The sequence below is a fragment of the Polyodon spathula genome, chromosome 12 (genome assembly GCF_017654505.1).
Source record: "Polyodon spathula isolate WHYD16114869_AA chromosome 12, ASM1765450v1, whole genome shotgun sequence".
Lineage (NCBI taxonomy): Eukaryota > Metazoa > Chordata > Actinopteri > Acipenseriformes > Polyodontidae > Polyodon > Polyodon spathula.
The window spans coordinates 14,297,535-14,321,708 of NC_054545.1; the positions used below are offsets into that span (position 1 = coordinate 14,297,535).

The window sequence follows — 24,174 nt, forward strand, 5'->3', positions numbered from 1 at the left end:
CATCTGGGTGTATTGATTTTCCTACAATAGAAAAAAAAACAGCACAAAAGTAACCAAGTTGTTAATGCAATTTACTTTGGTGTAATTTGTTGTAAAAACAATACGGCTGGCTATTGCTAAGAAAATGTGGTTATTATTATTTCATTCATTATATATTATCTATATATATATATATATATATATATATATATATATATATATATATATATATATACACACACACACACACACACACACACACACACACACACACACACACACACACAGTGCCTTGCAAAAGTATTCATACCCCTGACCAATTCTCTTATATTACTGAATTACAAATGGTACATTGAAATTTCGTTCTGTTCGATATTTTTTTTTAAAACACTTAAACTCAAAATCAATTATTGTAAGGTGACACTGGTTTTATGTTGAAATATTTCTAAGAAAAATTAAAAACTGAAATGTCTTGCTTGCATAAGTATTCAACCCCCACACATTAATATTTGGTAGAGCCACCTTTCGCTGCAATAACAGCTTTAAGTCTTTTGGGGTAAGTATGTACCTGGTTTGCACAGAGTGTCAGAGTGATTGTGGCCCATTCTTCTTGGCAGATTTGCTCCAGGTTGTTCAAGTTGGTTGGACGACGCTTGTGGACCTCAATTTTCAAATAGTGCCACAGATTCTCAATGGGATTGAAATCAGGCCTTTGACTGGGCCACTGAGGAACATTCACCTTTTTGTTCTTGAGCCACTCCAGTGTTGCTTTGGCCTTGTGTTTGGGATCATTGTCCTGCTGAAAGGTAAATTACCTCCCAAGCTTCAGTTTTTTAGCGGACTGAAGCAGATTCTCTTGCAGTATTTTCCTGTATTTTGCTCCATCCATTCTTCCTTCAATTGTAACAAGATGCCCAGTCTCTGCTGATGAGAAGCATCCCCACAGCATGATGCTGCCACCACTATACTTCACTGTAGGGATGGTGTGTCTTGAGGCATGGGCAGTGTTAGGTTTGCGCCACACATAGCGCTTTGAGTTTTGGCCAAAAAGCTCTATCTTGGTCTCCTCTGACCACAAAACTTTTTCCCACGTCGCAGCTGGGTCACTCTCATGCTTTCTGGCAAACTCCAGACATGCTTTCAGATGGTACTTTTAGAGTAACAGCTTTCTTGCCACCCTCCCATATAGGCCAGTGTTATGCAGAGCTCTTGATATGGTTGGCTGGTGCACCATTACTCCACTCCCAGCCACTGAACTCTGTAGCTCCTTCAAAGTGATTGTTGGCCTCTCTGTGGCTTCTCTCACAAGTCTCCATTTTGTTTGAACACTGAGTTTGAGGGACGGCCTTTTCTTGGCAGTGCCTGGGTGGTGTGATGCAGCTTCCACTTCCTGATTATTGATCCAACTGTGCTGACTGGGATATCCAAACACTTGGATATTATTTTGTACCCTTTCCCTAATTTCTTTCATCGGTGCAAACTGGGAGCTTCCACAGCACAGGGGTTGAATACTTATGCAAGCAAGATATTTCAGTTTTTTATATTTCTTTAAAATATTTACAACATAAAACCAATGTCACCTTACAATAATTGATTTTGAGTTTAAGTGTTTTAAAATAAAATATCGAACAGAACGAAATTTCAATGTACCATTTGTAATTCAGTAATATGAGAGAATTGGTCAGGGGTTTGAATACTTTTGCAAGCCACTGTGTGTGTGTGTGTGTGTGTATATATATATATATATATATATATATATATATATATATATATATATATATATATATATATATATATATAGACACACACACACACTAAACTGCAATGACTAAAACAAAGCCCACGTAATTCACAGTATGGGCTCCTTTAGCCAAAGCAGACTTGATAAATTACAACGATTACATATTCCAGGCTGTTAAGTAAAAAGTAAAGTAACGGCTTACCTTAAAAGGCTAATATTCAACACCATTTAAAAAATAAATAAATACGTTTTAAAAATAAATAAATAAGCTAACCTTGTGCAGATTATCTCACATACAGATCACTAAACAGTCATCAGATCATACAATTCCTGAAAGGTAAGATAAAAGCATCTGACCAGGAGATCGTGGTCACACCACACATTTCTGTGAAACTCCATATTCATATCAGTAGGGAGAGGCACATGACCATTGCAAGGCCTACAGTAAGCAAAGCTGAATTTGTCTTTCAAATTAGTCACTGTTCCACAGGAGATATTACGGTTGCTCCAGAACAATTGATGACAGCGTATGTTAACGCATGAAGACTTTAATCATTTTACCAATATTGTCAGTGACCATTTTTGTCACTCAATGGTTTTCGCCAATGTTAGTTAAGTACAGTATACGATAAGGGTTCACTTAAAGGGTGGGCTGGAGCCTGTGCAGTTTTTGGACTGTGTTAGACTGCACCAATAAGCAGTTTTATTTTGTATTTCATTGATAGTTTTACAGGGAATATATTATAACACATATCAGCAATCACTACATATGTATTCTCTATCATGGGAGAGCTGATAAACCTAACTGAAAATTAATTGTATGGGTTTATATTTAATTTATAAAAATAATTAACACTAAAGGCTAATCTTAATTTCAGTTTTCTCTGATGTATTAGAGGCTAGTGTTTAAGTACTGAGCTTTTAGCTGGTTAACTTAATTCTTTCCATATCCACATGCCTTTAGAACCAAGATACTGTCTTGAAACTAAATGCAAATTCTAAATTGTTTTGACACAACAGTAACTACAGCGTCCTACAAGTAATGTTTTTGGAAGTTATATGGAGAAAACTTTGGAACACCTCCAATATGACTGCACTTCAGGAGCAGATTGGCCTGTAGCCATATTGTAATTCTTATAAGCAAGTCTTCCAACCACATTTAATCCGATCTTTTTTGAATGTCCAATTAATCCTGAAAATTGGTCTGACTGACATGAAATGCTCGGTAATAGAAAGATGTGGGTTAATGGATGAATTTTGATACTGACTTGTTATTTATAGCATTGGCTGATTTCCAATGGCCATGCAAAGCATTGGATGGAAATTTTTTACCAAGCAGGAGAAAACAGAATCTGCAAACTCTGCCAAGGAAATACGCCATTCAAAAGGAGAAATCGCAGTTAAATGTGCTCCACATTATTTTTATTTTATTTGCTTTTTTATTTTTAAATAAAGGCTACTTTATTGATCTTTTTGGTAAGCAACTATGTCTGCATAACAACTGTAGATAAAGCATTCCACATTGAAATCCACAATGTTATTGTTAATGCAACACAAACCCAACAGGATGTTATGTTGTTTTCTTTCCAATTTCATTCCTGAGAAGTTATTAATGAGGTGTACTTGCGGCTCGCAGCCTGCAACATTCATCACAAAAATACATTTCAGTACTTAAAAAAACAACTTTAATTTAAGTACATATAAAAACAGCAGTGGTTTGAGTCCAGAAAAAAAAGATGCTAAAGCAAAGACAAAAATTATATTCCATGGTTGCTTTGTTTTTAGGGTTTTATACTAACAGCATAATTAATAAAAAGGATGACTTTTCATTGAATACATGTTCAGGATTTCAGGTGCAAATGCCCTAGACCTCTTAACATGTGTTAATTATCCAAGTTATGTTCATACACAGGTTTAAAATATATTACAGTCCACTTATTCATCAAAATGTTAGACCACCTTTTCCCACATCCAAGCCTTTAAACTGATAAAGCATTCCTGGGAATTGTTGCAGAAAATAAAGATCTGTAAAATAATTCGGTATGGCTGTGCAGCTTGATGGATACAAAACCAAGACAAAATTGAATAAAAACAATCATGTTTTGTACTTCATGCTGCCATATTTGCTTTTGTAAAAACATTTGTGAACATTTGTCAAAACATGTCTGTCTTTCACAGATTTTACAATGCTGCGCTTGCTTCTGTCAAATTGCTAATGGGTGCTCCAGTGAACTACAATACTGTCATTATGGGGTAAAAAGGGTTAAATGCCAGCTTCTAACCAATAGCCTCAAACCATAAAAAGGGCCAGATTAGCTTCAATGCTGTCTTGGAATGACCTCTCAATCTCTGCACTCATTTCCTGGTGAAGATCCGAGAGGATGGAAACAGTAGAACTGCCTCTGGGATTGAGCATCCTCTTGAAGTTGTACCATATGCCCTCGTCTAGGTTCCTGTCATTTACAAAAAAAATAAATAAATAAAATAAAACACTGGTAAAGCAAGGGGGAAAGACGATGAGAATACATGGATTATAAATAACATTTTCTACTTCTTATTCTAAATATATTTATATTAAAATTAAGATATTCTATGAAAGGATACTGCTATTGTAACCAATACATAAGAACATAAGAAAGTTTACAAACGAGAGGAGGCCATTCGGCCCATCTTGCTCGTTTGGTTGTTAGTAGCTTATTGATCCCAAAATCTCATCAAGCAGCTTCTTGAAGGATCTCAGGGTGTCAGCTTCAACAACATTACTGGGGAGTTGATTCCAGACCCTCACGATTCTCTGTGTAAAAAAGTGTCTCCTATTTTCTGTTCTGAATGCCCCTTTTTCTAAACTCCATTTGTGACCCCTGGTCCTTGTTTCTTTTTTCAGGCTGAAAAAGTCCCTTGGGTCGACACTGTCAATACCTTTTAGAATTTTGAATGCTTGAATTAGGTCGCCACGTAGTCTTCTTTGTTCAAGACTGAACAGATTTAATTCTTTTAGCCTGTCTGCATATGACATGCCTTTTAAGCCCGGAATAATTCTGGTCGCTCTTCTTTGCACTCTTTCTAGAGCAGCAATATCTTTTTTATAGCGAGGTGACCAGAACTGCACACAATATTCAAGATGAGGTCTTACTAGTGCATTGTACAGTTTTAACATTACTTCCCTTGATTTAAATTCAACACTTTTCACAATGTATCCGAGCATCTTGTTAGCCTTTTTTATAGCTTCCCCACATTGTCTAGATGAAGACATTTCTGAGTCAACAAAAACTCCCAGGTCTTTTCATAGATTCCTTCTCCAATTTCAATATCTCCCATATGATATTTATAATGTACATTTTTATTTCCTGCGTGCAGTACCTTACACTTTTCTCTATTAAATGTCATTTCTGAATCTTGTCTAGATCATTTTGAATGACCTTTGCTGCTGCAACAGTGTTTGCCACTCCTCCTACTTTTGTGTCGTCTGCAAATTTAACAAGTTTGCTTACTATACCAGAATCTAAATCATTAATGTAGATTAGGAATAGCAGAGGACCTAATACTGATCCCTGTGGTACACCGCTGGTTACCACACTCCATTCTGAGGTTTTTCCTCTAATCAGTACTTTCTGTTTTCTACATGTTAACCACTCCCTAATCCATGTACATGTGTTTCCTTGAATCCCAACTGCGTTCAGTTTGAGAATTAATCTTTTGTGCGGGACTTTGTCAAAAGCTTTCTGGAAATCTAAATAAACCATGTCATATGCTTTGCAATTATCCATTATCGATGTTGCATCCTCAAAAAAATCAAGCAAGTTAGTTAGGCACGATCTCCCTTTCCTAAAACCATGTTGACTGTCTCCCAGTACCCTGTTACCATATAGGTAATTTTCCATTTTGGATCTTATTATAGTTTCCATAAGTTTGCATATAATAGAAGTCAGGCTTACTGGTCTGTAGTTACCTGGTTCAGTTTTGTTTCCCTTTTTGTGGATCGGTATTACGTTTGCAATTTTCCAGTCTGTCGGTACCACCCCTGTGTCAAGAGACTGCTGCATGATCTTGGTTAGCGGTTTGTAAATTACTTCTTTCATTTCTTTGAGTACTACTGGGAGGATCTCATCCGGCCCAGGGGATTTGTTTATTTTAAGAGCTCCTAGTCCCTTTAACACTTCTGCCTCAGTTATGCTAAAGTTATTTAAAACTGGATAGGAACTGGATGACATGTGGGGCATGTTGTCAGTATCTTCCTTTGTAAAAACTTGTGAAAAGTAATCATTTAACATATTTGCTATTTTTTTTTCTTCCTCTACGATTTTGCCATTTGTATCTCTTAAACATTTAATCTCCTCTTTGAATGTTCTCTTGCTGTTGTAATATTGGAAAAACATTTTGGAATTGGTTTTAGCTCCCTTAGCAATGTTTATTTCTATTTCTCTCTTGGCCTTTCTAACTTCCTTTTTGACTTGCGTTTGCAGTTCTGTGTACTCTTTCTGCGTACTTTCTTTTTGGTCCTTTTTTAATGCTCTGTAAAGTGCCTTTTTTCGCTGAATATTTTTTTTTAATTGATCTATTAAACCATTTTGGCAATTTAGTTTTACATTTAGATTTGTCTACTTTAGGGATATAATTGTTTTGCGCCTCTAGTACTACATTTTTGAAGAACAACCATCCTTCTTCTGTGGGTGTTTTCTCTATTTTACTCCAATCTACTTCTGTTAGTCTCTGTTTCATTCCTTCATAGTTTGCTTTTCTAAAATTGTAAACCTTAGCTTTAGTCTTTACTTTTGGGGATTTAAAAAACACTTCAAATGAGACCATGTTGTGGTCTGAGTTTGCCAGTGGTTCTCTGACCTCTGTTTTAGTTATTCTATCTTCGTTATTTGAAAAGACTAAATCAAGGCATGCCTCCCCTCTAGTGGGTGCCTTCACAAATTGTGTTAGGAAGCAGTCATTTGTCATTTCCACCATTTCTATTTCATCCTTCGTGCTACCCACCGGGTTTTCCCATTTTATTTGGGGGAAGTTGAAATCCCCCATTAGTATGGCTTCTCCTTTGCTACACACATTTCTAATGTCATTGTATAACAGATTATTGTGCTCACCGTCTGAATCTGGCGGTCTATAGCATGCTCCTATTATTATGCCTTTTGAATTTTTGTCTGTTATTCTGACCCATATTGATTCGGTTTTATTTTCTTTGTCCAGGTTTAACACCTGGGCTTCAAGACTGTTTCTTATGTATAGCGCTACCCCTCCTCCTCTTCTGTCCTGCCTGTCTTTCCTATACAGTGTATACCCACAAATATTATATTCGTCCCCATCACTCTCAGATAACCACGTTTCTGTAACACCTATCACATCATAGTTACCTGTTAGTGCAGTAGCTTCAAGTTCTAGAATTTTGTTTCTGATACTTCTAGCATTTAGATAAATACATTTAATGGTTGTCTTACCTGAGTTGTTGTTCTTGTTTTGATGCGGTCTCCCTTCTGTTTTTTTGTTGATTTCTCCCCCCTTCCTTTCTAGTTTAAATGCTTCTGAACCTGCTCGAGGATCTTTTCTCCGAGTAGACTAGTTCCCTTGTTATTTAAATGCAGTCCATCCCGTCTATACAGATAACACATGAACTGTTGAAATCACGGTACAATGATACAAGGAACGTAAACATCACATGAGAAAAATAAAAAACAAAGATTTCGCTAACAGACACATCCTTTGAAATAGGTCAATATTAAGTTATTTATTTTATCAAATCTCACAGCTATAACTATAAGCTTTATTAAACATTTACTAATCTCTGTTGCTTGGCTTTTTTGTAGCAAACTTAGCTAATGTTTCTAGCAAAACTATAATCTATATAAAACGGATACACTATTGTTACTCAAACTTCTGCATGATGTATGTTGCCTAAACCTGTATTATTGTTAAAATGTAGGCTTATGAAGTCTATATTTAGTTTTTAGTGAACTCCTACTAGACGTAATTCTATCAAAAACAGAATTAGTGCATTGCAACAGTGGTCCACATCTGCTTCGTTGGTTTTGGTTTAACTTCCAATTTATCAAATTAGAATGATAATTTGATTTTAGAACACATTCTAAAATATATTTCAAAACGTGCTCTAACTACTGCGTAAACACATTTTAAAAAACTGCACGTTGTGGCAGATTCAAATTGTGCTGCAAATTCTGCCAGAAGATTTTGCATCACTACAGCTCCCATTCTACAAGGATGTTGTGCAAAGCAAATGTTATAAATTCAGTGGAAGTTCGCAATCAGGACTGATGCAAGATGCAAATAAATAAATTATATATATATATATATATATATATATATATATATATATATATATATATATATATATATATTACACACACTTACACCCTGTCCTGGTCCTCTAGCAATAGTTTCTCCTCCTCACAGCTTGACTCCAGCTCTTTCACAAGTTTCCATTCCGAATCCTCTTCAAAATACGATATCGGCAATACCCAAAAGATCAACCTTCAAAAGCAAAAACATCATGACGCCATTTCATTTTATCCAAAGGATGATTTGATGTCTACTGGGAGTACAATACAGTGATCTCACAATAATAGAAAGAAATGTCTGTCTTTGTTCAGTTGCACTGTGAATTTTTGTTTAATCTTTTGACCAATGATCCCCACAGAAGGTTTAACTGTAGTGCCTCTAAAGAGTACTTATCTAAAAAGATTGCATTTGCTATCCTCTACAATTCCTACTTGATTAGACATTAACTAGGTTACAGTTAGTAATAGCCAAGCTATTCTCTTGCCACCACACAAATTATTTGAGGGCACCTTGCTTAAAAACCTACCTGATAAGGATTGGTATACTCTGACAATATCTCCTGTCCCATGAATGCCTGAGCTGTACAGAACCCACTGACCGACTGCACTCCAGGCTGCAAATCCAGATCCAGACTATGAAAGAAGTCGACTGTCTTCAGTGCACAGCCCTCCTCGATAAAGAAACTGGGTACAGAAAGAGTATTATCACAAAAGGTAATGCATGTTATTGTTTGCAATACCTGCATAATATTGCTGAGTACAGCTCAAAAATGTAGTATGTTTTAAACAAATCTGGACATATTTTAAAAGGTGACATTAAAAAAGGAAAAATATATATATACCATATTCCTTCGAATTGAAGATACACTTTTCCAGCCATTTTTTTCTTCTCAAATATCCTGCATCGTAAATTAGAGTGCAGTATAAAAATTGCCTACAAAAAAAGACGTCACTGCCCGAAGCATGACTTTACTGGCGAGAAAAGATGAACCAAAACATTACTGCTGAATCTCAAATCATCCATGACTTAAAAGCAGCCATTTTCAAAGAAGCATAATTAGCTTCCTGAGAAATTCCAAGACATGCCAAGCAATACCAGTTCACAAGCTGGGAGAAAACAAGGCGGGAGTAATGTCAAGTGGAAATGAGAAGCAGCAGACAACTGTAGTGCTCTGTGCGATATAGCAGACTGCCGCAAACTGCCGCAAACTGCCGCAAACTGCCTCCATATGCGTAATTGAGGCTGTACCTTTGTAAATTAATGCATACGTTTATTGATGTTTTATTTTTTCCTCAAAATGGGGGTGGTAAATTTGGGCTGCATCTTAAATTCGAAGGAATACGGTATATATCCTAAAATGACTAGTTTTATCAAGGACCTATACATTTTGTAACAAATGTATGTATGGTGGTCTGCATTGTTAGCAGAGTACCTTGTTAAGGACTGAGTCAGGAGATTGATGGTTTAATAACCAGCTCAGACTACCTTCCTTGTGACTCGATGACAGTTGTTTAACTGGGTAAAAGAAATGGTTTCACTCACTCCAAAGAACAGACAAAATAAAAAGCCCACTAACCAGTCTCCCAGCAGTAGTGTTTCTGGTCGGATATCTCCGTGCACCAATTGAGCACTGTGCATTGCAAGCTGACAGTTAGAAATGCAGAAAAACTCTGGGAGAGTCGCTTTGCTTGCAGAATATCCTGGAATATTCACAAAAACAAAATAGAAACTCTTGTTTAAATGTACCAAGAACTGAATCAAGACATGACTTTAATAAACTGACCCCTTACCTAAATACCTCCAGAAAATAATTTGTTAAATAACAAAAACTGAAAAGTTAAAATGATTATTGTGATAAGATAAATTTATATACTGCCATCATGTTGGTAGATACAAGGTACCTTTTTTCCTCTTTTAGATCAATTTCGCAAAAGGTAAAAAAATGAATTATATGAATTGGTGCTTCTACTGCATGCTGTAAAACATTGGTAGGCACCCAAGTTAACGCATATATTTTTTAAACACCTGCAATTTTATTTAAATAAATGAAAACTCCAATATCCATTAAATGAATACAATGACTGTTTATGCAAGTGCATTCACAAGGTCATGACTGTTGGAGCACAGTAAATCACATTGAAGGTGATCTAGAGCTATTTTAACATTTACCTGTAGTGTATGGGGGTTGAGACTCTGGTTCAATGTCAATGGCCACCAAGAAGGGGACCACAGGTAAGCTGCGACCATAAAGGGGTAGAGCTCAAGGAAAGCAGTAGATGTGAGCTGTGGTGGAAGAGCTTGAATTTCAGGGTGCCAGGGACTGGAGAACCATTGGTTGTAGAAGACTCCACGGAAGCAGATGGAGGAGGCATCAATATGGAGGGGGCAGAAATTAAGTCATCATAGAAGATGGATAGGCCATTTCAGTGCTGCTGAAGGGGTCCACATCATAATGTGCTTGTGGGCTTCAGCAGAGATGTTGATGTAAAAGTTAAGTTTCTTACAGTAGAGGTGAGAGTGAGAAAGTGGTGATCCGGAGTCGAAGTGACTATTTAGAGATTGTCCGGCTGACCTGAAAACGAGATGAGCTGGACTGCATCCGGTCCCTTAACAGGGGCTGGAGGGCAGGCCTCAAAGAGGAGAAGGTCCAGGACAATTCTGAGAAAGTCAAGGGAGTGCGCTGAGCTGACTGTTTTCTCCTCTGAGGGGGGGATGAGAAGCAGGAGGAAGGTGACGTGATGGTGGTTGAGCTGGATCCAACAGAGGACATCAGAGAGGTAGTCAAAAATCTTTGGCTGCTATGGCAGCCAAAAGCGAGCAGGGTAGCAAAATAGAATTGACCTGTTGGTGCCAAAGAGGACTGCAAGAGATCCAGAGTGAGAAACAGCAGAATCAGGCCATAGACAGTGGCCCTGGGGCATGATTTAGGTTTTAAACAGGGAGTCCCAAGCTCCTGCCCCCCAAACCACACTTCAAGGTTACAATTAAAAAGCTCTTCAGGCCAGGACACTGTCAAATGACTTTGTTTTGCTTGTAGGTCAGGCTCAGTTTAATGTTATTCAGAAACAACAACTGCAAAGATAATTAATAGCATACAAATCAATAATGAAATGCCTGCACCGCCATAATCTTCCAGTGTCCATTCTGCACCACTTTATCCAAAAGAATATATTTTATCACATTTACCACAACGCTGAAAAACAAACATCAAGTGTGATTATTGCAAAACATTGTGTACACTCTAAAAATTCTAACGGTCTTAGATTTAATTCTTACCAGTTTACGGACATGATTGCGGTAATCTTACCTTAATAACTATAGATTTACTATCATCGGTGTCCATGGAGTTTTCCAAAATATACTTTGTAACCCTCAGAGGTTATTGCTTCCCGCTGAATTATATAGGTTTCACCACCTGCAAATAAACAAAATCATGATTTTAAAACAGTTATCCATAAGTACCGGTTATGGGTTCCATAAAAATGTCTGCACATGTCCTATTGTTTGCATTGGTAGCACAGACATTGCTTTGTGAAATAAAACTTTTACATAGACCTACATGCTGAGGCTTTCTTTTGTTTGGCAGGTTGTTTTTGTTTTCCTAAAAAATATTCTTTATATATATATATATATATATACTGCCAAGTCTTTGCATGCCTTTTCACTGATGTTATGTTTAATTACCGATACTTTCTTAAAAGAGGAACAGTCTCCAGCAATGTGACCCTGCTTGTGGCACAATGATGGCTGAAATCTCCTTTTCTGAAAGAAACCCCTGCAACCTCAATAGTACACAAACAGCCACCTAAAATAAACCGTGGATCCAGATTCACAGCATGTTATGAGAGTGCAAAAAGGAATGCTATATGAGTATCTTTTGTGGAAAGTGTGGTGTGTATGTATACATAACAGCCAATAAAGGCAAATGGAAATTGACAAAAAAAAACACTTAAATGTAGTCACCTAGAGAGAAAAAAAGTTGCCATGGTGACCAAAACGGTTGCTACTTTATTTATAATATAATATAAATTATTTTATGACTAAATCTCATCTCAATTTATTCCAGTTTGTTATCCTATTCACTTTAGAACTTCACCCCCTTCAGCTTAATTAAAATCTTAGTCTATTAATTCACTTCCTTATCAACATGTTGCTTTGGTTACCTAAAGACACTTCATCACCCTCCTCCAGTGTAGGCATTTGCCCAGATTCCACGTGAAACTCTGGAAAGGAGCTCAGAGGTTTGGAAATGTTCCCCAAGAGCTGCCTTCGAACCTGCATGTTCCAGGGGTCTTCAGCTAGAGTACATGTGGAAAAATAATGTGTTTTCTATTAAAGCATGTAATTACTTTTTAAAACAGCAGAGTTGAATTTATTAAGATGTTAAAAAAAAGTTAATTGCTTCCAGTTTTTCACATGACACCCATAGGAAAGTAAAATGACAATGCTTAAGAGAAATGGCTACAACAGTTTTTTTTTTAAATCTTAATTTCTTGTAGCTTGTGTATACATCATGACTAGGACTAAAAACAAGAAAAACCTGGCTGGGCAATATTAATATTAACGATATCAGGGTTAAGTATAAAAGTTAGAAGGTGCTTGCCTGCTGTCTCATTGCCTTCAGTGGGGGCACACACAGACGGAGACTGCCCGAGCTCCAGTTTGCTTGGGACCATCTCTTTGACAGAAGAAAGTCCACCCATTGAGGAAGTAGAAGAGGCCGAGGAGACGGAAAAATGAGCATCTTCTAAACTGGCTTCCATAATTGGACTGAAAAGAAAACAGTTGGTTAGCATCAACACAGCCTTGCAGTGGTATTGAAATGGGTACTACTGTGTGCATCTAACAAGAAGATAGCACTGCTTGTTATAGATTGAGTATTTTCTTTTATCTTTTACTATTACATTATCATGACACTTTGATTCCTCAGCAATTTTAAACATTATCAAATGTTTAGTAATAGTAACAGAAACTAAGGGATTGATTTGGTCAACCAATACTCTTATCTCAGTGGTGTAAAATTCCAGCAGAGGCTCAAAATCAACAAGGTTTTCTCTTTATCTTGTGTCCTTACAGCTGAAATAACCACAGTGGTAATGTAAAAAACCTGGATGGTCAGCAACTTGTTTTCTGAATTGGAGTGTAGCTATGGAATAATGGAAATATAAAAACAAGAATTTGTAGCCATGGGAATTGTAGTTTATTTATCTAATGCACCTGGCCAGCATGTTTAAATTAGCATTCCATTCTTAATTCAACAAGCACTGTAGTAAATACTACTTAGCAAACTCAGTTTGGTCCAGTTAAATGGGATTCTGGTTGTTATATATAAACCTTTACTGTACAGTGCAACCAAATAGCAGGATACCACCCTGTGGCGCGGTAGCCTCCTAGGCCAAATGGTATTGGCAAAGACACAAAGCTGCAAGGTTAACACAAAATAACACAGTAGAAACTAAGAAATACACATTTAACAAAAAAAAAAAAACACACACGAGGGCCAAAACAAAACACTCCACATAATTGAAAACTCAAATAAACCAACGGGACAGCACACAAACACTAATCTTCACCATGAAAACCGACATTAATTCTCAATACTATTTCTAAATTACCACCCTTGATCACATATTTCAAACACCCATGGCTGAAGCCTTATTAATCATTTATTCACTTGTCTGCTCCAGCCACATTCCCACGTATTTTGACAGGAACAAATTTAACCCCCTCCCTGCCAACTATTATTCCCCACATAACCATGCACTGGCTGGGGTTTCACTCTGACACACAGCCACACACTCCAATATATTTGTCTGTTTTATTACCCGAGCTTTTTAACTCTGACAGCCTGCTCGTTTACAGATGGCATTATGGCAAATCTTTTATGAGTCACCTCCTCACGGAGAGAGTTCTCTGGTTCTGAATCACTCCTTTGTGCCATCACTCCATTGAAAGGGGTGGAGGCTAGCTGGGCTGCTCTCACAAAATCACATGTGTTTTCTGGACTGGGACACAGGGTTTTATTACGGTAATCACCAAGAATAGCGTCTTCATTCAAGGGTTCAATTCCTTTCAGCTCATCCTAAGAGGGTGAATTTAACCATAAAAGAAACATGGTATTTTAAGCAAACTGAAATATTGTTAACGTGACAATAATAAAAATTGAAAGCAGCAAAACAAATGTAGGCATAGGGCAAGTGGTTTTACTTTTTAAAGCAAGTGGCAAATTACATCTTCATGTGCATCACTCAAACATAAAACATTTAAAATTGTGTTTCTCATTAAAAACTGCAAGCAGAATTCTTTCCAGGCTTCTAAGAAATTACAAAAACGATCTTCATGTTACTATGGTCTTCCAGAGACATTTCTTACTCTTTCAGCAGCAGATTCATTGGCGATGTCTACAATGGTACCAAGAGGACAACGGACGCTAGGTTTGGAAGTGGTCACAGGACGCCTGCAAAGCAACCAGAGTACAAAAAGATAATCACGTCAAACATGTCTGAGCAATGGATTAATTAACATAAAATAAAATGCAGATTTAACTGACATCTGAAAGTATGCATTTGTGGAATATGTTTTAGCAAACAAAAGTGAAACAGGGTCAACTATAAAATTCAAGCTGTTTTGATATTAAAAGCTTATAACTAAAGTGATTATATCAGAAGCTTGTCCCCACTGACTCCCATAATATTCTAACGATTATTCTCAATGTGGTGGTAATAAGCAGAGGTTGACATTGCCTAAATTCGCTAAACTTACTCTGTAAGTTCTTCTGAATTAGCACTCTCGTCTAAAATGGTAAAATCAGTGAACTTAGAGAGGTGCATTGATCAGCAGTGGTCCAAAACCTGGTAAATTTGTGCCTAAGGAGGAAGAAAAAAAAGATTAATATTAAACCAAGTAAATCAGTGAAAATATCAGTCTTTTAGTCAATTACCAGTCTTCATAAACATTTTTTCAAATTCATGGTCGTCTTTGACAGACTGATCCTCAAACACTTCATCTGTGGGCACAACAGACATACCCAATGACAGTCAATAACTAAACCTGGTTCAGCATAAAATATATTACACTAATGTCCAAGTGTACTGCCTTTTAGGATTAGCATGGCTACATAACAGAAATATTTATCAATGCATTCCACCTAAAAGTAGAAAACTCTCTTTACAATCGTATTTCTGTTTCTGGAGTTGTTCAGTGCTACTAAAAGGCAATGGAAGAGTAATATGCTAAGCTATATATATATATATATATATATATATATATATATATATATATATATATATATATATATATATATAGACGGACAGACAGACAGACAGACAGACAGACAAGCTTTTTGGGTAAAATGAAGAAAAGCTTAACAGACAGGTTGCAAGTGTTATCTATTTCAATGAAAATCACTTTACAGGTCTGTAAAGGTTTCACACGATACACTAACTGTTTGATGAGGACCTTGCATATAGTTATTACTTAAAACATTTGATTCCATTGTAAAATACTGTAGTTAAATGTTGCATGTAAAATATCTAATAAAAAGACCACTTTAAATACAGTACTAAGCATTTTTTCATTAAAATGTGCATCATAGTTTAAATATCTAATCCACTAAAAACAAAGATTTGGTAAAACAAACAAAACAACAATTTACCTGCAAAACCAACAATATCATTTCCACTTTGAAAAGGTTGGTTATCCCTGTGGAAGAAAAAGTATGTATTAGAGAACAGGGGGGGGGGGGTGTACTACTAACTTGTTCCAAGTAATAAAGGGTTTGGAATGTGGTTCACAAGACATTTATGTACAATGGTAATACACTGAACAAAAATAAACACAATATGCAACAATTTCAAAGATTTTACTGAGTTACAGTTCATATAAGGAAATCAGTCAATTGAAATAAATTCATTAGGCCCTAATCTATGGATTAGACATGACTGGAAATACAGATATGCATCTGTTGGTCACAGATACCTTAAAAGAAAAAAAGGTAGGGGAGTGGATCAGAAAACCGGTCAGTATCTGGTGTGACCACCGTGTGCTTCATGCAGAGCGACTCATCTCCTTCGCATATAGTTGATCAGGCTGTTGATTGTGGCAGGTGGAATGTTGTCCCACTCCTCCTCAATGGCTTTGCGAAGTTGCTGGATATTGCTGGGAACTGGAACACGCTGTCGTGCACGTCGATCCAGAGCATCACAAACATGCTCAGTGGGTGACATGTTGATGAGTATGCAGGCCATGGAAGAACTGGGACATTTTCAGCTTCCAGGAATTGTGTACAGATCCTTGCGACATGGGGCCGTGCATTACCATGCTGAAACATGAGGTGATGGCGGCGGATGAATGACACGACAATCTCGTCACTGTATCACTGAGCATTCAAACTGCCATCGATTAAATGCAAAATCGTTGTCCGTAGCTTATGCCTGCCCATACCATAACCCCACCGCCACCGTGGGGTACTCTATTCACAACGTTGACATCAGCAAACCGCTCGCCCACACAACGCCAAACATGCTGTCTGCCACCTGCCCGGTACAGTTGAAACCGGGATTCATCCGTGAAGAGCACACTTCTCCAGCATGCCAGTGGCCACTGAGGTGAGCATTTGCCCACTGAAGTTGGTTACGACGGCGAACTGCAGTCAGGTCAAGACCCTGGTGAGGATGACGAGCACGCAGATGAGCTTCCCTGCGACGGTTTCTGACTGTTTGTGCAGACATTATTCGGTTGTGCAAACCCACAGTTTCATCAGCTGTCTAAGTGGCTGGTCTCAGACGATCCCGCAGGTGAAGAAGCCGAATGTGGAGGTCCAGGGCTGGCGTGGTTACACGTGGTCTGCGGTTGTGAGGCCGGTTGGACGTACTGCCAAATTCTCTAAAATGACGTTGGAGGCGGCTTATGGTAGAGAAATGAACATTAAATTCTCTGGCAACAGCTCTGGTGGACATTCCTGCAGTCAGCATGCCAATTGCACGCTCCCTCAAAACTTGAGACATCTGTGGCATTGTATTGTGTGACAAAACTGCACATTTTAGAGTGGCCTTTTATTGTCCCCAGCACAAGGTGCACCTGTGTAATGATCATGCTGTTTAATCAGCTTCTTGATATGCCACACCGGTCAGGTGGATGGATTATCTTGGCAAAGGTGAAATGCTCACTAACAGGGATGTAAAGCTTTTAATGTGTATGGAAAATCTTTTATTTCAGCTCATGAAACATGGGACCAACACTTTACATGTCGCGTTTATATTTTTGTTCAGTGTATATTGAAATATACATTATATCACCAAAAAATACAATACTTTCTACTGCTAGAATTGCTTACCTGATTGATATAAACTCTGGTTCCACATATACTTGGAACCCTGTTTTATCCCCTCCAGTTACAGAATGGGGGGCACTTTCCAGAGCAACTGGTGATCCAAGCATCTCGCACGCTTTTCTTTCATGTAAGGTCTATATAAAAGGAACACCATATAGAACATTTACACATTAATATGGTTGACAGCTTTCTGTCTGTTTCAACAAACGGCCTGCGGCAGAGATCGAATGATGCTTGGTGTTAGATCTCCCTCCCGACCTCAGAGGGTGCTAAATAAAGGGAGCAGAATACCCTGAACTAAAAGGCATGACACTTTATTCCCGTGGATAGGTGGAAGTCGGCGGGCTAGAAAAGGGACTGAACTACAGTACCTGAACGGAAAACGGAGTGGCATCAGAGGATTGGAGAAGCGGATGCGCTTGGTAACCAAGGGGTTATGAGCGAGGATATAAAATAGGGGCGTAGCAAAGTAACCTGTTCCTTGGCAAGTGATTAGTGTTAACCTACAAGGAGTCTGTGTTGCCGTATTGTGAACCGTGAATTTTGTCTTCTGTTTGTTAGTGTTTGTCAACTGTTGTCTGTTTTTTAATAGACTATCAGTAGCACGATTCTGAGCAGTACCGAAAACGAGCATAAACCCGGACATCACTTTCACAAAGAACTGTAATACACCACTAGCACTTATTCACTGTAACTAAGAACCGTATTTGTGTTTTGTGTTAAGTGTTGGTGTGTTAAAATGGACTTCTGGTTGCTGGTCAAACCCATGGGATTTTCAAGGACTAAGTGATACACGCTGCTGTATTCACTTCCATCATTTATTATTTACAGCTGTTCGTCATAAGGCTCTGGACATTGTTAATAAACCAAGAAACACCCTTGCACCTGGAAATCATTGTCTGTGTTTTATATCCACACTGCACGGCACACATCTGTAATCACTTTGCCACACAGCTGTACTACTCCGATCTTGAGAAGTTCAATAAACCATGAAGAAGGTTTTCCAAAAAGCATTCTACCCAGATTTTGCCCCCAAAATTCTCTGAATACTCACAAGAACTATAAACCTAATGTATGAGGTGAAGATTAAGATATTACTATAGGCTATCTACTACAAAAGGCTATTTTGGGCAGAATTGGACATGTTTTTCACATAATACATCACCCACAATCCAAATTAAACAGATTCTTAATGCAGTAACTATGGATTTTCAAAATAATAAAACTAGGTTTTTAGTTTGTTACAGTTCATTGTAACGTCAGCCAGATCCCCCAACTAAGTCTCACGGTTTGAAACATGTTCATTAAACCACTTTACTGCAGACTCAAGTGACATACAATCGATTTCAAAATACAAAATACAGGATTCTTGTTCAAATCAGGAAAAAAACGAGAGAGAAAAAAAAATAAGAGATCACCTCAGGTACGTTCATCTGTGCTTCTTGAAGAAGTCTCTGCTTTTCCTCAATTTGTCTTCTCAGCTCCTCTTTTCTTCTAGCTGTTGCCAATGCAATTTCTGAAGGGAAAACAAATACAACTGAAATCTACAAAACCAGCAGTAATTAGCTTTATACAAAAAATACACAAAAATGAAGAAACGGAGGGAAAGCCATGTGGATTGTACTGCTGTCCTCCAATCCCTGTAAAAAAACACATTGCAGAAATGTGCCCAGAAAAAATATTAAAATGTTTGGCCACTATTAAAGTTTTGTGAGGTGTTCAGAGCAGAGATATTGCACCAGTTACATACTGGTCAATCTTAAAATATTTTTCCTAATGATTTTTTTTCATCTCTGCAATCTATGTATAAAAGAAACATGTACTGTATGATCATGGGCATAGTGGAGACAGTGCTGATCCATGTCCTGCAAGTTCTTGCTTCCCAACACCTTCTGTTCAAATAGAGCTCAACCTTACCTGAATTTTGACAGTGTCATCACAGTATCTGCTTGTGATAAAACTACCAACAAAATATAGAAAACACCCACCCTCGCCCCCCAAAAAAAACAGACTTATGAAAAGTTGTAATATGTTACATCCACCATTAAATCACAAAGCAGGAGCAGCACAAGCTCACCAAAAAAAAAAAAGAAAAAAAAAACACATTATAATGCTCCAGATCTTACCATTGGCTTCTTCATCCTTCTTTTTTCTGTAAAGCTCAGCTCGGATCTCTTTGAAACAGAATTCACTGGCGCCACCAAAAAGGAGCTCTGCAGAGTACATGGCCTGTTCCTTTTTGTCGGTCTGCCCTTGCTGCTGTCCCTGCACCCGCTCCAGTGGGTCCTCCTCCTTTCCACGCTTACAGGTAGACAGCACATTGTTCACAGTAGGGTTAATTTTACATGGGGTTCTGAAGAGGCGCAAAAAATATTTGAAATTACTTATATAGCAATGTTTTTCCTTTTAGGAATTTTATAAAGATCATTGGGCAATCTCTGTTCAATTCAACCTGACTAGTGTAGTAGGGTCTGCTGTAGGACAAGAGCACATTACTTACATTGCTGACTGTTAATCTGACTCCTCCACAAACGGCAAGAAGTTTGGCCTGCTGTTTGGAATTTCTACAGCAGCGTTTGATCTTGGATGTTGTTGCAGCTGAAATCGCAGACTATATTAAAAACCACTGTACATATTCTACAGTTAACAATATACTCCTTTAGGTACTCTAATGGAAGTTATAAAGTAACTGTAGAAGATCTCAAAGCTGCACACACACCTTCTAGAGATCTACTAGTTAGATAGTGATAGATAGTGAATGAACAATGATCAATACAGAACAGCCAACTCCCTGCCCTCTCATGTACCTTGGCAGTGTTCCACTTTCTTGGATTCAGCTCATTGTCTTTGGCTCTGGCTGTAGGCGGTGAACTCCAGGATTCTGGTCGAGGTGCTAGAGACTCTGCAAGCCCAATCTGGTTTTCATTAAATACTGAAAATAGCTGGTTCTGCTCATTCTGCATGGGAGTGGGCATCTGTATGCTCAGCCCACGGCCATAGTCTGCAAAGCAAAAGATAAAATGACTTGTAATCATGTGTGTGAAACACAACAATTTAGCTAACTGACAATGCTCCTGTCAAATATGCAGCATTCAGCTAAGGTGTCTCCTCCTTAATTGACAACTTTAACATTCCAGTTATTTAAAAAGACAGGCAGAAAATGTACTAACGCTTAACTGAATCCCGTATACGGGAAATGGGTACAGTCGCCTTTGTTTTCCCTTTGTGTTTCAGCTCAAACAGCGAGGCTCTTTGGGGCTCTGCTGCTTCAGAACCCTCCACTTCATCTTTCCCATCTGCAATATTAGTCATGATCTTACGGGATGCACGTGCTTGAAAGTTCCTAAACAGAAAAATACACTTAATGTTAGATACATATGGTACCAATATTTTCTCTGTTCCATTACATTACAATTAGAATTTGTATCCTTTTATTTCCTTTATAATTTAAAAACGCTCAGTCAGAATTCCAGGGTAGTTAGGTACTTGGGCATTACACCTTTAACATTTACAGTAGTCAATGTACTTTAGTTACCTATATTCATTTTTCTTACGGCAAAGCATTCAACTAACTAGTATGCTTTCAAATGAGTGAGCTTAGGAGGCTAATACTAGGGAATAATGTTGTAACACCAAGGAGTTATTTTTAGTATAAATATGAACATGGTTGAGACACAGCTGTTCTTGTGCTCATTCCTTTTATTGAGTAATTAAACTGGTTAGAGGAAAATAATAACAATTAGCCAGTTTAGACTAGAACTGCCTTGTGTGCTTGTGCACTTACTGTACTACATTAAGGCCTTTCAAATGAAGAAAGGTTGAGACATAAGAGTTCGCTGTTCCCAATAATCTACAAAAAGCAAAGGTTTAAGAACACTTATTTTGTTTAGTTAAGAATGGTAATGGCACCTGTGATGATACTGCAGTTTATCCAATGGTCCTGCCTTGCACTTCAGACCCTCTTGCAAATTGGCATCTGCTTTCCTTGTATTGCCATGCATCTCGTACTGATCTGCCCAAGAGATAGAGAAAGCAGCCAGCAAGACTCCAATACCTTGTCCATGTAGGTAACTGTACAGATCTAGAGGCTCGCTGCAATGATCAGCCTTAAACAGAAATGCAGAGAATTTAAAATCAAGAAACTTGGACCATCACTTCCTTTTTTTTCCTTAGGGCAACAACATTCTACATTTCATATTAGAATGTACAATGTTTTACTTAAATCTGACGGGTCTATTTTCTATACAGCAGTTGAAATACAGACCCCTATAATTAACAATCAAACTGGCATTTGCCTCAACCTGGGATTTTTAATTGCCCCTTTATTAACATCACTAACCATGATTTAAGTTTCTCAAGTAAGTTTGCAAAATAGGTTAAAAAGCTTGCAGGTATGGATATAATGTTCAGTTTCAGGTTTATGTATTACAAAACTGTTCTGGAAGAAACTGTGTACATGTGCATTTGATGAAAAAAATGTAATTGTGGTCATTGGGGAGGGGTTACAGCATCTTGAATGTTAATGTGACCCAGCAGTGTATGATGCACTTCATAGAATCACACATGCTATGAAATTTATTTAGCCAATTTACCTAAGAAAAGAGATTCTGAAGTACTTTAATTAGCTAATAAAATGTGCAGCACAATTACAATTTGAATCCTGCCGGCACATGTTTGAACGGGAATGAGCTGCTTTGCACTGTGATGATATTAAATCAATGGCTTATTTTAGCGATAGGAAAATAGTTAAATTATTTCTTGAAAAACTGCCATCTTCATGTTCACCAGAATAATCAGATGTAAATTCACCCCTAAAAATGCCATAATATACTGGTAAAGTTTTAAAACATTACTGTATTTATAAAAAAAAAAAAACCCACACACAAAGTACCTGTACTTACAAATTTAATCCAGAGGTTCAGATAGCGGGGGTCGTTGAAGTATTTTTTCTCTTCATTAAACAACAGGACTACCCTTTCTATCAAAGTTTAGAGGTTACTTTCCTTGCCTCCCTGGAGGATTTTAAAACCTTAGGTACCACACCCTATTTTAGTTATGCGATTCATGACATATTTAACATCTTGCATGCTTTAGAAACAAATTTATTGTATTCTAAAAAATTTTCTCTGTATTAGTTAAAACAGTAAGACTATTTTCTCTGTTCCGCTTCATTATAATTATAATTTGTATCCTTTAATGTCATAAAATATTACTATAAGTCATGGTTTGGTATGCTTAATTTCATTATATTTCTGTGTGTGGAATTACTAAAAATTCTAAAGCCCTGAAAAAAATATTTTTAAATTAGGTGCAGTCTTATAAATTAAGACTGATTAAATTAAGCTCAAAAAAATTAGTGCTTTCATTTTTTTTTTTTAAATCGGTCATGCAGTACATAGGGGTTGTACATCATTCAAACACTTTCACTAAACTATGCATTTCCTGGAATACATGTGAACTACTACGAACGTATTTTTATATACATTAATAGCTTTGTGGATTGACCTCCAGCCCTGGGGGGGTGTATCAATTTAAAATAGTGCTGGAACAAATATTGGCATATTTGAACACTGCTTGAAATGTTTTCGGTGGGGGGGGGGGGGGGGGGGGGGGGGGGAATTTCCTTCCATATTTCTTATTCCAATCTAGAATATATAAAAGACAAATCGATAGCATTTCAAAGCAAGAAACTTTCAGGACTTAGTCTGAAATAACTCACATTATACTGTCCAGAAGAGTGTATCTTTCATTTATTTATTTAATAGGTAATTGGATGGGGTACCAGGTTTACTTTACTTGACAGATGTTTTACTGTAATATTAATGCAAATTATACTACTGTTTTGCAGCCAATTTTAAAATTATATTTTGTTTAAATTTTGAAAGAAAACCCCCTGTAACACCCTAAATGAACAGTGCCTTTAATGCTGGTTTTCTGTCTGAACAGAAAATAAGTGCAGTGGAGAGGACACATACTGTCTCTGTTGTTCGATGGCAATGTGGTTGGTTCCCTCTTGAGTCAGTGCCTCTTGTAATGTTGAAATTGGCCAGCCCTGTTTCAATGGCTGGACATTCTCTTTACAGAGCTCCTACTCATCACCTCCCTCTGCCATGGTGCGCTCTGCTCAAACCAGGATCAGCTTGTATAAAAACAACTTGTAGAAAGAAAAAAAAACATACAGAGAATATTACGACACATATCAACATAGAAATGCAGCTCCTTGTACAGATTAATACAACCTGAAATATAAAATCTAATAAATATGGTGCAGGTGATTTGGAACACACTGAACCAGCTTTGATAAACCAGGATAAAAAGCAAGTCATTCATTTTTAAAGGGTTTTTTTTTTTTTTGGTTATTCAAGAAGCACTCTAAGAAGTGTCTGAAAATAACTGTCAAAAGAGATTGAGTCTAACATTTATAATATATTTGATTAAACTAACGTTTTCTCTTCTGTACAGGATGCCGTACGTCATTATAAGCCTAATGTCAACACATACTCATCTATTATGAAAACAAAATTCGAACCTAAAGTTAAATTCATTATGAATAAATTAAAAAGTTTTTTTTTTTTTTTTTTTTTTTTTAATAACTTCATTGAAATGATTCATGCGAGTTCAACTTTAGAATGTTGTTCAAGTGTTCGAGACAGCTCAGAGATTTGGGCATGCAGATTTTATAAAGAAAATAATGTATAACAATGAAATCTTAATTATTCCATATTGATAGAGTACATGACAGGAACAAATAACATGGGTGTGCTATTGTATAACAAACAACACGAGCTACGCACACAGAGACACTTTAACAACAACAACAACAACA

At 37.3% G+C, this 24,174-nt stretch overlaps 1 long non-coding RNA gene and 1 pseudogene across 1 annotated transcript; both read right to left on the reverse strand.

Annotated features, from left to right (window-relative positions):
- Positions 1-8,094: 8,094 nt before the first annotated feature.
- On the reverse strand, positions 8,095-11,154 carry LOC121324818. Its single transcript, XR_005951283.1, has 4 exons — positions 10,187-11,154; positions 9,594-9,717; positions 8,544-8,700; positions 8,095-8,209 (listed from the first exon to the last, which is right to left on the reverse strand). It is a non-coding gene; the product is annotated as an uncharacterized LOC121324818 (long non-coding RNA).
- Positions 11,155-12,540: 1,386 nt separating this feature from the next.
- Positions 12,541-23,825, reverse strand: LOC121324333 (annotated as a pseudogene).
- Between the last annotated feature and the right edge of the window lie 349 nt (positions 23,826-24,174).